Below are 13,027 nucleotides of genomic sequence, written 5' to 3'. Positions count from 1 at the left end.
AGGATCAATGCTTCTGAACCACTCAGACCGTGCTCCCTGCAGTTGATTCACAGGTGATGCTGTGAATGCCAAGTGGTTCAAAGACACAGAGGAAGGCAAAGGAGATTAGAAGCAACAGGGTGGGGAAACTTCACAGAGAAGATGAGGCTGAGACAAAGACTTGAACAGCTTCTGAGGGAGGAATGTTCTAGGTAAGGGGATCCCAGCATGCAAATGTTCAACACAGACACATCCCTGTTAGACAGAGCATAGTGAAGCCAGCGTGGCTGGTGGAGAGAGGTACAAAGCAGTGCTGGCACCAAGGGGGCTGGTCAGGTGGGATATTGCATTTGGCTTTTAATCCATCATCATGAGCCTCTGCGGAGATCTTGAGTGGTGAGAGGGTTTCGTCCCTCGTGCTTTTCAGGTCACGCTGGCCATGGTGTGGAGGATAGAAGAGAAGCAAACGGCAGTGAGAGAAGCTATCCCAGATGGGAGGGCCTACAGGTTTCCAGGGAAGAGTCTGTGAGGGCCTGGATGGCAGAATCAGGAGGGGATGAGATGGCCTGGATAGCAGGCAAACTGGCTTCTTTCACTCAGGAGGTAGCACACTGCAGGTGGTGTAGACTGCCAGGGCAAGATAGGAAATGAATCTCAGATGGCTTGAGTTTGACATGTCAGAATGAGATGCTAAGGAGACACCGGGCTACACAGGAATGTTCTAGGTAAGGGGATCCCAGGGAACAGGCTGGGAAAGGAAGTGGATTGGGACTGTAGGGTGGGGTCCTAGGCATGCTGGTGTTATCTGAAACCTCACTGACTCCAGTATATGGTGCAGTGCCGGCATTTGAGTCCCACTTCTGCTCCCAGCTCCAGTTCCAGACTGAGCAGGTGATGCCGCCAGTATGCAAGTGTCTGTGCTCTGTGCAGAAGCCTAAGGCTGAGTTCCAGCCCCTGACTGCAGGCTGGACTAATCCCTGCAGTCGCAAGCATCCTTGAAGAACAATCCAACCTTCCAGAAATCTGTTTCTCTGCCCCTCTCCACCTCTCCACTGGGCAGTCTGATCTGAGGAGCACTGGGCTCAGAGGGGAGTCAGGTGATGGACACCCAGGCTTCCTGCTGTCCCCAAAATAACACAGAAGGCTCCACTGGCACTTGGGATGTGAACCTAACCTCCACAGAGAGGCTAAGTTTTCTTCTGCCCCAACTTCTACTCCCCTCCTCAACTACCTCCCTTTCCCACCAAGAGAACAGGGGAAAAGACTGAGAAACACACATCTCTTACATGGCGGTGACAGCGGCAAGCAAAGCAAAACAATATCCTCAACATCTCTTCACCCCACAGACAGAAAGACGGATGTTGGAATGATCAAACACTTACGGAACCATGTCCCAAACTCATGTTTACATATAGAGGTCTTCCTGGGAGATAACAAAGGAATGTCTTCATCAAAAAGAACTGCCTTGAGGGGCTGGCACATTAAGCTCGATCTGTGGTGACAGCTTCCCAGGTGAGCACCAGGGGCATTGTCCACTTCCCGTACTGTTTCACTTGGGAAAGCAGCAGAGGACATGACCTAAGTGCTTGGGCCTCTGCCACCCACAGAGACCCGGGTGGAGCTCCAGGCTCCTGGTTCAGCCTGGACAGACTTGGCCTTTGTAGTCATTTGGGGAAATCAACCAGGTGATGGAACCTCTCTCTGTAATTCTGTTTTCTGTTTCTCAAATCAGATAAACTGATCTCTAAATCAATCAATCAATCACAGAAGACACGCCTTGGGGTGACACACAGGAAGCAGGAGAATTTGCCCTCTGTCACCTTTACAGATACTTGGGTGGAGTTGGCATGCCATCTGTCTCTGGTTGTTGAAAGCATAAAGGCAGCAGAGGGAGAGTGAACGGGTCCAGGGGAGGCGACAGTGAGGATGTCCCTGTGGCTCGCGGGGTGTGCAGTGAAATAAACCATCAGCGTTGGGTCTGGCGTCCACTGGGCATGGAATTAAAGCCCACGTGATGGCTACTGACCCCTGCCCGGAGCACGGGACAGCTGTCCTGGGATCTTCGAATTTGCTTTTCTTTCTGTGAGATGACAGCCAAAAGCTGTGTGGCGTTGACCGGCATTGCTGTAACAGCCCCCCAAAACCAGAGGGAACTAGAAGAAACAGACCTGCAGGACTGCAAAGGAAGGAGATGCCGTGTGCAGAGCCAGCTGTTGTTTCTCAGACATGTATATGATTAAACTGAGTAAGGAGTTCAACTCTCACTTCACAGCATACCTAGCCAACAGAGGAAAACCCATACTCCATTCTTCATGCACCTGCGGTGGGTGTGCTTTCATGTTGTGGGGAAGCTTTAGAAAATTACTTGTAAAATTACTTTTCCTGGCCACATAACATGCAACACTGTCGCTGGCGAGTGCCTCATAACCAAATTCTGCACCTGCTGTTTGGGGAGTGACAAGTCTGTGTCCAACTTTGTGCAGTCTACACTCAGGTGGAGACATTGTGCTGTGGTGGTGCTTTCAGTAACTTTTCCTGGCTTGGATGAGAACCCCAGCCTCTCCCCTGGCACTGAGGTATGCCCTGTCTCCCGTCATGACTTCTGGCTTGGAGGAGTACCCCTGGCACTGGGGTATGCATCGTCTCCCGTCATAACTGCCCGTTCACTTTGCTTCAGCCACATGGCCCCTTGTCATTCTGTACCATTTGCCCAGGTCTTTCTCACCCCAGGAACCTCTCACCTGTCGTTCCTATTTTTCTAGAATACATCACCTTCTGTTTCCTTGGAGTAATCCAGATCATCTTCATGTCAGTCAAAATGTAACTTTCTCAAAAACAAAAGCAACAATCCCTCCTAATAAGGGCTTGATAAATCAACAAGTGTGTTTTGCAGTACTCCTATGCATTTAGCAATCCATGTCATAAAATCATCCTCATGACATCACTATGCTATATGACGTCAAGGATGGGACTTCTGCCATGGACACTTGGAGAGACCGAGGCCGAGAGACAGCTGGTGGTCCCTGGAAGGTGTCTGGATTCAGGAGCTGTGTGTTGGAGGAGAGAGCTACTGAGTGGGCATGGAGGGACCTCTGCCAAGGCCCATTGCTCCACTACTGCCGTAAAAATTGTGTTTTCACCTACCTAGAGGGATTATCTGAGCTAGTGAGGCCACTTCCTCAGTGTCTGTACATTCAAACACCAAAATCTGCGAGGAGTTACTCAGACTGAGAATGAAATATAGAAGTCCATATTGCTTTGGGTACACCCGTCTGAAAGCATGTTGTCTCCGGTTGCTGAAGCAGAGTAAGCCGCTTGAACCGTGCTTGGCATCCTGCCTCTAACAGTGGAGCTCCCCAGCCATTGCAGGCAGTGCCTTCCCTCTCCTGAGCTCTCACAGCCTCCCTGCTGGAAACCAGCATGTGCTCCAACGCGGCTTCCGTTCCATGACTCCTGCTCCTGTCTGATTCTCCCACCCAGCTCTTGGTCTTCTGCTCCTCACCCCCTTGGCTGTGTCTATTGTGAGCTGGAAGCAGCAGCTCACATCTGTACGTCTTGGTTGGCCCAAATGAGGAAGGGACTTTGCCTCCAAGCTCTCTCTCTTGTAGGTGCATGATACACACACACCCTTCACTCTCAGCAGCTGGAGAGGTCTCGGGCTCCATGGACTGACGTGGCCGATGGGTGTTCCTGCAGGGGCACGTGGCTGTGCATGAGCCTGTCTTCTGAGCCCTGCGTCCTGTGCAGGGCGCGGGATAGGTGGCCTTATTGTTCAGCACGCTCAGTTGTCATCTGCAGGAAGCAGCCTGAGTGAGGCCTCTCAGCGCAAGACTCCCTCATAACACAGTGGTTCTGTGGCTCTGTAGGATGTTCCTTTAGCAAGCAGAAAGCTTGCTAGTTCTCTATGTGACAGCGGTGGGAGGGAGCCATGCTGGCCCAGTCGTGTGCTGCGCAGCTTCTCGTTGCCATCTCAGCTGTGGGAGTGGGTGGAGAGGCCCCAGCAGGCACTCCCCGGGGAAGGAGGGACGGATCCATTCTCAAACCCAACCCCACCCACTGAGTGCTGGATTCTTACACTTCACACATGTTGCTAATGAGAGACTTATCCCAAAACTATCCATACACTTGCCATGTATAGGGGGTCACCGGGGGCTGGAGAGGGGCAGAGAAAGGAAGGTTGTTCTATCCACACACTCGCCATGTATACGGCGGGGGGGGGGGGGGGGGGGTGTCACCAGGAGCTGGTGCTCACTACTCCCAGGGCCAAACCCCAAGGGGTAGCACTTCTCAGGAGCCGACCTCCCACTGTGCTGCTTCCTCCTGGCGGGGGAGGGTGGTCTTCACACAAGCCAGGGCAGTGGGTGTGGCTGCCTCAACCCAGCCAGCCACTCTGAGGGCTGTGGCATCTGAGCACCCCACCCCCTCCTTTCAGGGCTGACCACCCCACCCCTACCCCTCAGGATGAACACCCCACCCTTCTGGGCTGACCACCACACCTCTACCCCTCTGTTTCCAATCCAGCTCCCAGCTTATAGCCTGTTCCAGAAACCAGTGGAGGATGGCCCAGTTCCTTGGCCCCTGCACCCATGCGGGAGATTCAGAAGAGGCTCCTGGCTCCTGACTCCAGATCAGTCATTTGGAGTGAACCAGCAGATGGAAGATCTCTCTGTCTCTTCTTCTCTCTGTATAACTGACCTTCAAAATAAATAAATAAATGGGTAAACAAATAGAATGTAAATACTATTATACTCTTTGGCTGTAAATGGTTAGTACAGATGATTTATCTTCTGGTCTTCAAGGCTGGGCCCACACGGTATGCACTGTCACGTCACAGCTCCAGAACGCAGCACACACCGGTGTCCACGAGTAACCATAAAGAGAACAGCTCCAGGAGAGCCTGTAGCCTGCAGACTGGCCCATCAAGACTGGACGAGAAGAGGCAGAAGGCCTACAGGGCCTGAGGGTAGTACAAGGGACCCTGGCTCGCTCACCCCAGGCCATGATGCCAGCTAAGGAAGGCAGAGCCTGCTAGCATGGCGTTCACTTGATCGGGAAGTTGGAGCATCTGCTAGCCCAGTGAGGCAGATGGACAAGCAGAGCCAGCCGGGGTTAATTACCTGCGGTGAGCGCTTCCTCTGCACTGGACTCCACGCTGAAAGACCCGCTTTCTGGAAGACTTACGGATTGTTCCTCGGGAAGAAAAAATGCACAACACCCTCCATATTGTTAGCAAATCTTCAGGCAATCTGCACCACGCAAACTCCTGGTTAGGTCCTCTGGGCGTAGGGCAGTATCAAGACCGCTTCCCAAGGTCACTTGCAGTGTCTCCTCGGACCGGAACACCAGACGTGCACTTCCGCCTTGGGGCAGTGTGCTTTGCACCTGCAGAGTCTCACAGCTTGGGCACTGAGGCTGCTGACTTGAAAAGGTCCTTCAGCATCGCTTCTTCCGGCTGTCTGCAAAGACACAGGACGCTTTCAGAACGGGATTTCCGCTTTCCTGCATCCATTCCAGGGAGAAGCGGGGAACGGAGTGTGCAACTCACTCCCGTCTCGACAGAAGGAAGTCAAGGCATCTGGCTCACTGAGATGGAATCCCCTGAAATACAGAGCCAGCCTCCCTCCCCAGGCCAGACCCCCCCGCCCTCCAGCTCCTAGGGTGTGGCCCTCCCTCCTGAAAGCGATTCTGCCAAGGCACAAGGCCGCCAGTACTCACAGGCCGAGCATGCCCACTGCTTGGGCAGGTGCACACTGCGACTTCACGCAGCACAGATCTTACCGCAACTCCAAGGACAGTCTCCTTTCTCTTTTCCCACTGAAAACAGCTTAACCTTGGCCGCAAACCCAAGGTTCTGTCTGGCCTTCTTCCCATTCGATTTTCTGGCCATGCCAGCTTCTCCCAGCAATGACGAAGACTTGTTGGTCTACAATCCCAACACTCTTCCCCACTTACAGCTGGCTGGCTCAGTTGCCTGCTGTGAGCCTGAGGTCCCTGTGTGAACAGCCATCTCTCCTTCCGCTGCCAGCTGCCCACTGCCCCTTGGGAAGCCCCAGCAGGGAGTTTCCTGCTGGGGCTTTGGCTAGGTAGGAACACAGCTTGTCCCCAAGTGCAGGCAGCAAAGAGCCACACAGGACAAGCAACAGGCTCCACCACAGCAGGAAAGGGGGCAGGAGCCCACGCCTGCCCCGTCCCCACTCTGCCACCTACCCTGCGTTGCTTCCTTCCACAACCAGAAAGTGTGGTTCCCATCTGACCCCTCTGTCTGACTTGAGCGGTGTGCATTTCTGATGCTCGCCATGGGGGGCGGCTGTGGAGAGAAGAGAGCAAACTGGGGAGAAGGGAGTAAGGTCCCCTCTGCTCTCCGCAGTCGGCCCGGGGAGGGCCTGCACTTAGAGACCATCAAGCTTCCCCTGAACAGAGGAGCTGGTCAGCAAGTGCGGTCTCACCCTACAATCAGTGTGTTATTAAAAAATTAATGCCTGTGAAATGAGGTTTGGATACAAAGCCTTGTAGAAGGAACTTGCTTTTTTATTTGTTTATTTATTTATTTAGTTGTCAAAGCATCACTCTCTTCAATAATTCATCTTCTATCCCTTTAGCCTCACTAAATATTAAACAAGTTCAAGTTAAATATTTGAAAGCAAAATACCAGCTGCGGTCCCCCAGACAGGGCATTCGGAGGCCTTGCATCTGACCTGGAAGCCCCCAGCTGGTGTTGCTTAGGACCAGACACCAAGCTCGACACTCGTGAGCCAGGCATGGACTCTCCATCCCTCTGGGCTGTGGAGCTCCTGGGCTTGTGTGGCCCTTCCCCTGCAAAGCTGGGGCAACACCACAGCAGCCCAGGTGGACATTCCCAAGACTACAGACACGCCTCCTTTGGGGGGGTGCCCCAGTCCTGAGAGAAGGGGCATTGCTGTCCTGGGCTGTGGTCAGCAAGGGCAGCCTGGTCAGGTGGTAGGGCCAAGCACTGGCCTCTGTTGGCCATCTGCCAGCCTCACCCTCACCGTGAATGAAGCAGCCACAAGGTAAGCTCCTAGGCAGTAGGTAAATACTTGGCATAATTTCATTCAGCTGATCTGAGCCAAGAGCCATCGATTCCACTCCCATTTGGCTCCTGATAACATATGTCTTTTAATAATTAGTTTTTTTGTTTCTCCCTGCCAAAGAAATTAATTTTGTGACTCATGCGCGGGACATGACCTCCAGCACCATTGTCATCCCAAGTTTTTGGCGATACATCAGCTTTGCTCATCTGTCTGTCCGATTCTTGGTCAGGGTGCATGACAAAGGCTTTGTTCTTGAACGGCACGTGTACACCCCTGGAGTGATAGGAGAGCCACTTGGAAGGAGTCGGCTCCAGGTCTTCCCAGACAGTGAAGGCTGGTTCTCAGCAAGCCCCACCATGAACCCTGATACCAGGGCTGAGAAGACCCAAGCCTCCTTCCCAAACACCCAGTCCCTCAAGGCGAAGGCACGCTGCAGTGGCCGCTGGGGATGTGCCAAGCACACCACACCCTTGCAAAGAAGGCAAAAGGCCTGTATGTAAATCTCGTATGGCTTCCAGCACACTTCGTGAGCCAGCTCCAGGGGTCTGCCCCTGGAAGACCACTGCGACTAAGGTGCAGGGTGCAGTGGCACTACCTCCATCCTGGCTAGCCCGCCTCCCTCGGGTGGCCCCCACCAGCAGCCCAGTGTCACAGTCACACAGAGCTTCCTGAGGGTGACGGCACCTTCGCACGCAGCACAGTGAGCTGTGAGTTAAAACTGGAGGGGAAATATGGGGAAAATGCTAGTTGTCAACACGGCCTCCATTCCATGTTTTATTAATGGCATCTGTGCCACATTTGCAAAACAATTTGCATGATACATTACTTGTCCCACGATGCAAGGAGGGGGTGTTGCACGTGAAGTCGGCGTATTCTTGGCCTACAACAAGGATATCTCAAGCTTTGGAATCTTTCTTTTCAGTAGCAACCCTTATCAGGTTTGAGTTACATGTAAAAGCAAGGTCAATATTAAATTTTTTAAGCTGCTTTGTAGGATGTAGTATCGTTAGTAAATTTTAAATGTGGCGAGGGGACTTACCCTGTGGTATACCAGTTGTATAGAAAGCATTAGAACAAATACAAGTGAAATCACAAGCGTGGCACGGGGCTTAAAACTGCTGCCTCCGAAGCTGGTATTCCACAGGGGAACATCGGGTTAAGCCGCAGTTACTACACTTCCAATCCAGCTCCCTGTTAATGTGGTTGAAAAAGCAGCAGAAGATGGTCCAAGTGTGTGGACCCCTGCACCCGTGTGGAGGGCCTGGATAGAGCTGCTGGTTTCAGCCTGAGCTAGTCCTGGTCACTACAGTCATTTGGGTATTGAACCAGAAGGTGCAAGCTCTCTTTTTCTATACCCTTCTACCCCTCTGTCTCTCAAATAATTATTAAAAGATATTTTTTATTGGATAGGCAGATTTACAGAGAGAAGCGGAAACAGAGAGATCTTCTGGTTTATTCCCCAAATAGCCACAATGGCCAGAGCTGAGCCAATCTGAAGCCAGAAGCCAGGAGCTTCTTCTGGGCCCACCACAGGAGTATGCAGGCTCTCAAGGATTTGGGCCGTCTTCCACTGCTTTCCCAGGTCACAATCAGGGAGCTGGATGGGAAGGGGAGTAGCTGAGATACGAACCAGCGCCCATATGGGGTCCTGGCACATGCAAGGCAAGGATTTAACCACTAGGCATCATGCCAGGCCCAGGTAAGTCATTTTTTAAAAGGAGATGAACCATGAGTTGAAACCTAAACCTGGAACTCTTCAAAGTTGGGGCGGCTGGGTGCTCACCCTCCCAGAAAACTCGCTGCGATTCAGTCTTCATTCATTTGTTTCTTGTTCCAGCAGGTTTTTTACGTAACATGGACATTTCATACAATGAGGTCTCTTTCTTCAACGAAGAGCATACCTAACTTGTTCTGGAATATTCTAGGAGTTGCTATGTGTGGTCAAGTGAAGAAGCCCTTGTCTCCATATCTCACTGATGATGACAGAGTCTGTGCTTCTTGAGCAAGCCTAGAGATGTGGAGCTGTGACTAGGCAGACAGACCCAGGCTGCTCAGGGAACCTCATGACATAGAAACTCGCTCAAGGGTTAGTTCCCCATGAATCCTGTCGTGACAAGTCATGCAAAATTCAAATCATGATTAACCAGAAACCAGAGTTTGCATCAGATTACCCCAATAATAGAAGCGGTGCTTTTAGACACCTGCCAATATCTCAAGCAGACTCTAGCCATGAGTCCCCAGGCTGTGTTAAGCAACCATCGGGCATCACCACTCAAGACGGCATCCTCCAGACAGACCCGTTCAGAGCACCTGAGCTGACTGACCATTGCAGAAAGTTCATCTTCTACTGCAAGGCTCTCTGTGCTAATTGGAAATGCCTTCTGGAACAAATGCTGTGAAGGCAAAGGGTGTGAAGGCAAAGGGTACCGCTCCTACCAAGAAATGATGCTTTCATAGGCAAGCATCTGCTTCCTGTGCTCGCTTAGAGCACAGGCTAACTCATCGGTCCTTTTTTTCCCTCCTGTTTCTGCTCAAACGCCTCAGTTCCCTGGCAGCTCAATCCCAGCCTTGGTGCTAGTGGTTTCATGGGGTGTCAACAGCTCACTGGGAGAGGCGGAGAGGGGGTTCTTGGGTCTTGGATATAGTCATGACAAGATCCTGAGACCTGAGCAGCAGTTGGCACCTGGCAGACCCAGCAGAGAGGCTATTTTGCAGTAGCTCCAAGCGGACCCTCTCTACCAGCGGATCAAAATGTTTGCCTGGCACCTGGAAGCTCCACCACAATGTTTGTGAGATGGAGGGAGTGAAAGAGCGAAGGAAGGCGGAATATGAAAGTGAGCTGTGTTGCATTGGGGGCTGTGTCAGCCTTTGAGGAGAGTGTGTTGGAACTGGCACTAACATAAAGGAAGAGGCATCAAGACTCACCATGACGGAGTGTGTGCCCTGCGGATCACATGTCCTGCAGATCAGGCCATGCAGCCTCTCTCATGGCAGGCAGCCTGAGGCTCTGCCCGGCGTCCCACTGTAACTCACGCAGTGTCCACGGTGAAGATGGCCATCTTGGGAAGATTTGCTTACCAAGCTGCAGTTCTTTTAATGTGTGAAATCTCACACCTTCTGTTGCTACCCAAAGCAGAATACCCACAACACGGCCAGAAAAGGAGGCTACGCTTTGGACATTGCCAGATGCAGCGGCAGTCAATACCTACTAGGCTGCCACCAGTCCAGGCTCTGAACTGCAGAACCCTGCAGTCTCATCACTGGGTATGCATCCAAAGGAGCTTAAACTGCTCTGAGAGACACCTGCCCTGCTGCGTTTGCTGCAGCGTAATTCACAACAGCCAAGACAAGGAAACCACTAAGAGTCTATTAATAAATGAATGTAAAAATAATGTGCTATAGACATGCTAGAAGGCTGCCCACGCATATGAAAAGGATGAGATCTCGTCATTTGTGGCACACGGAAGAGCCCGGACATTCTGTGAAAGGAAAACTTCAGGCTCAGAAGGAGAGTTCTTGCATGGTCTCACTTGTAGGTGCCAAGGTTAGCCAGAGCGTGACAGGCCGCAGAGAGGCAGGAGGATGCTCAACAGCAATGACCTCCACATTGCGGAACAGCTGGGAGAAATGGCGAGCGCTTGGAGGGATGAACTTGCTAACTGTCCTGATTCAGTTGTAATAACAAGTCCACATGAACTATGGCATTACCTTGTGCCCCCTAAGTACTATGTCATTTTTATGTATCAACTAAAAATTCATTAAAATATTTTGAGTGATAGAGATTGGCTGATTGTTTTTAAGACGTAACTAGAGGCTGCATGTAATAAACTCACTTCACTTATAAGGACTAAAACCTCCTGGGAGGGAAGTGATAGGAACAGGTAGTCCACACACGTGGAATCCAGAGAGCACAGGGTTAACTTCATGCGTTTAAGACTTGTCACAAAGTAAAACGTACACCAAAAAGTACAAAAAGTGAAACAAAGAAGGCCATTGTACAACAATAAGAGCTTACAGTGGTTATAAGTTTGTATGACCCAGCACTGGAGCACCGGGATCAGCAGCAATGGGTCTGAAGACAGAGCACCACAACCACACCTCACTGTCAACAACAGACAAATCACCAAAAGAGAACAACCAATAAGGGAACGTGGGACTTGAGGCCACAAAGATCTGACAGTGAATTCAGAGCACGCCGCCCGCAGCAGCACTCTCCGGGTGGATGGCAGTGTGACAACCACAGCTAAAATGACCAGTCTATTTCAAGTGTTCTTGCCTCAAAATCATGGGAGGTCCGGGAGGTGTGTTACGCACACATGCATCTGTATATCCAGACATGATGTATGCAATACATACGTGCATTTTGTATTTGTCAGTAGCAACATATAACCAGAAATCCAGAGGGGAGAGGGTTAATGTGGAGTGCAGATTTCCTTATGGACAGCATGCTTCGCTTTGAATTCACAGGGTTCATGCTGTGCCTATAAAATTGTCCACGAAACGCCTGTGGTGACCTGAGCTCAGGATCTTCCCTGGGCACTGCACATAAGTAACCCTGCCCCTCCTTCTCACCAGCTGAATGACCGACCAGGACCACCGTGCCCCTGTCCTGATTCACACCACCACTCTGATTACGTGACTGAAAGCACCCACCCCCAGACCTGGTTCACACCACTGCTGGGGGAGAGAAGCCCTGGCCGTGACTTTGTGGAAACAGCACTCTGTGAAATTAGGCTCTGGAAACTGGAAGTTGGTGGAGAAACTGTCTCAAGCATTACTGTCACAGCCCAGAAATGGCTGGAAGAGACAAACAGCTCCCATTGCCACCTGCTGAGAGAAGATGGGTTACACCCCACCTGTCAGAACAAAGGTGTCTCGGGTGGGTTATCTCCAGGCTAACCCAGCCCATTTCATAGGTTCTCCTCTTGCAATTCATGCCTCTTGTCAGTCACACTGGAAGTCATGCGACTCGAGCAGTTGAGACAATCCCATTCATTTCTACACCCAGGTACTTCTGTGGGCCCTCCATACAGCAGTCACTCAATAAGTGCTCATGGAAGGACATGATAAGAGAAAGCATGAAGGCAGGGGTGACAGAGGAATACAAGTAGCAGGCAGATGGAAATGATGGTGCTTCCTCCCACCCAACAGGGAAGCACTAGCACTAAGACGTCCGTGAAGCTAAAACCCCTTCAGACAATATGGATCCGGTCCCAGAGTATGTGAGAATAACTGGCAAGCAAGTTAATTTTCAGCCATTCTCTTTGCCAATTCGGGGGGGGAGGGGCGGGTGTAGAAGCTGGTATCGCTCACAAGTGCTCCTGTTATCAGGTGGGCACAGCTAGAGTCAGGGTCAGGGCACAACACAAGAAAACACTGTGATGTGCCCTGGACTGGGAGTTCTCAGCAGAGCACAGGCTCGTGTTCCAGCAGCTTCCCCAGGATGCCCTCGCCTTGACACTGAGCCTGCCCCTGCAACCTACCGCTGGGGCCCACGGGCAAGGCTTCCCACTGAGTCGCCAGGAAGGGCCTCTGCTCCTGCTTCTCTAGTCGCCACGATGCCTCTCTGTGCCCCCATAGACATCAGAGCACAGGAGGCCGCAGCCCTTGCTGCCGTCTGAAGCCTGGCTGACATGGAGTAGCAGTAGAGGTAGATCATTAAAGAGAGCCTTTGTCTAAGTCCGACCTTTGCTTCCTGTCCAGGGCCAGATGACATCCATCTCAGTGGCGCTGTGTGGACCTCAATGCACAGCCTGACTTCTACAAGAGGGCACTGGAATCTGTGCATGGACACTGCTCTTGTTTTGCTGGCAGGTGCATTGGAGTCACCTGAATCTTCCACATCAGCCAGAGCTTGCAGCCAAGACAGTTCTTCATCAGTGCATGCACTTGACTGCTTGGCAGCTTTGCTGCTTTTCAACAGAAACGTTCATTTGGTACAATGGGTGGGGGTAGTTTTCTCTTGTTTTGCTTAAAAACAGCTTAATTCTCAGAGAGAG

Source organism: Ochotona curzoniae, unplaced genomic scaffold, assembly GCF_017591425.1.
Source record: "Ochotona curzoniae isolate NIBS_2020 unplaced genomic scaffold, NIBS_Ocur_1.0 contig_64, whole genome shotgun sequence".
NCBI classification, from domain to species: domain Eukaryota; kingdom Metazoa; phylum Chordata; class Mammalia; order Lagomorpha; family Ochotonidae; genus Ochotona; species Ochotona curzoniae.
Note: the sequence above shows the minus strand (reverse complement) of the source record.